The sequence below is a fragment of the Gavialis gangeticus genome, unplaced genomic scaffold (assembly GCF_001723915.1).
Source record: "Gavialis gangeticus isolate Ggan-Ray unplaced genomic scaffold, GavGan_comp1, whole genome shotgun sequence".
NCBI lineage: Eukaryota > Metazoa > Chordata > Crocodylia > Gavialidae > Gavialis > Gavialis gangeticus.
The window spans coordinates 54,575,727-54,577,734 of record NW_017729030.1 but is presented as its reverse complement, the minus strand read 5'-3'; the positions used below and the strand labels follow the sequence as shown (position 1 = coordinate 54,577,734).

Below are 2,008 nucleotides of genomic sequence, written 5' to 3'. Positions count from 1 at the left end.
CAGCTTGGTGTCATCTGCAAGAGGGGTTAAATGTTTCATATGTTACTTCTCTCCACACCCTAACTCAGTCAGACTAGTCACTAGGACATGTTAAAACCCTAATGAATTATTTTATGGTCCTGTTTCTGTGGGGTGGTAAAATGCATGTCAGGATCTGCACACATATAGTGCCAAGATACAGCTGAAGTCCCACAGACTTGCATGGGTTTGCAGACTTTATTTAAAAACTTTCTAGACAGCATGGACCATAAATGCTGGGTTTCTTGGGGGTTTTTTCTGAAATTTCCATCTCCTCTGCAGATGTGTGTACTGGATGCACAGAGGAAAGACCCAAATCCTGTCTGCTGCAGCATACCCTGCAATAAGCCATGCCAGCAAAACCAGAAAAACACCATACCCTGGATGTGGCAAAAGCTAGCATTCTTGATGCCATGTTATGTAGATAGCAAAGCCCACCCATTGGGATGGCACTGTGGCTTTCTGGTCCCTGGGCTCCTGTTTCAGAGAACATTTGAAGGAGCCTTCTTTTTTCCCAGTCAACATAATATGATACATGCACTTGCCTCTCAGGTTATGGACAAATAGGGTTAAAGTTAGTGCAGCTTGGCTACACTGGTATAGAAACATGCAGGCAACTACATCTTAAATAGCTTGCGTTGGTATCATTTGGTCTCAATGGAATTGTTACGTCTGGCTATACCTTCTGCCAGAACCTCTTGCGGGGGGAGGGGGTAAGAAGTGGTGACAGAGAAGCAACAAAACTAGTAAAGAGACTCTCATTGAATACATACCCAAGTGGCTTTTAGGCCCAGTGAAAATAAACACTGTTATCTGTCACCTTATGATCCTTCTGGTGGGTGGGTCTTCCAGGATCATGGATGCCTGTAAGAGGTTAAATAGTCTTTACTCATTATCCTCAAGGATTGCAACCATTTAGTTCCTCTTCCATCTTTACTGGCCTTAGAAGTCCCATTTCCCCCATTATCCTGAAAGAAAAGTTGTACTGTCCCAATAAGCATACAGGATACTTCTTCTATTGTGCCTGGGCCACTGATCTATTGCTGAACACCACCCCTCCTGCACCTAGCCACTGTTCCCTATTTAATTAAATCAGTTACCACAGTGTAGGAAGATCCCTATTAAGCAATATGGCTTATTAGAGGCAAGAAGAAGAGAGTAAAGGAAGACAGCCCCTTGCCCTGCACTGAAAGCTACAGTCTAGTGATGCAATTGCACGAGCAGCCACTGGACAAGAGGAGGCAGGACCAGGGTGCAGAGAGGACACGCAGGTCCTGAGGCAGCAGTAAATGCAGCTATGGACAACACTGGAGTAGGGAGCACTAGGACATGGGTGCCATATTCCCATGCACTCCCCCTCTCTCTGACTCACCAGTATCCCCCTTGCACACATATCCACTCCACACCCATGCACAATAGCTCCCACTGGAAAAAAAAACAGTTTAGATTTCATATGCTGCCAGTTGTGACATCAGATGTGTCACCCTTTACATGCACACTTTTGTTGGGTTGTTAAAGTACAAGCAGTGCAGCAACAAATGCTTACAACAGGGACAAGGAAAATGCAGAGCAATTGCTAGAGCACAACTCATGAAGGCTATCCAGCACTAACAGAAAACATTGCACCAACCAGGAACATTGGTTGTGACCAGCTCCTATCCAAAATGGGACCCTGGCACAAACATCAAAACTTCGTTACCATATCTGAGGTATTCCTCAGAGCCAGACAAGTTCTGCTCATGCCCCAAAAGAAACCCCAATCTCACTGACCGGGTAGGGGATGGCTGTGTCCCAGACCTGGAACTGACCTATGCCAGAAACCAACATTCAGCTGAGTACTGGGATCCATCATGAGCCAGCCCCAACCTGCCATATGTTCAATTTAAGTCATGATACAAAAGAGCTACAAAGATATTCCATATATATTACTACACCATAAACTGGCTTTAATGCAGGGGTGGGCAATTATTTGGGCTGGAGGGCCACTTAA

The 2,008-nt window shown here is 45.3% G+C and overlaps 1 long non-coding RNA gene across 1 annotated transcript in view; it reads right to left on the bottom strand.

The window, feature by feature from the left end:
• Positions 1-2,008, bottom strand: part of LOC109301240 — a 105,184-nt gene that overhangs the window by 17,005 nt on the left and 86,171 nt on the right. Inside the window, exon 2 of the long non-coding RNA XR_002098482.1 lies at positions 792-882. This is a non-coding gene — a long non-coding RNA (uncharacterized LOC109301240). The remainder of the gene's footprint in view (positions 1-791; positions 883-2,008) is intronic.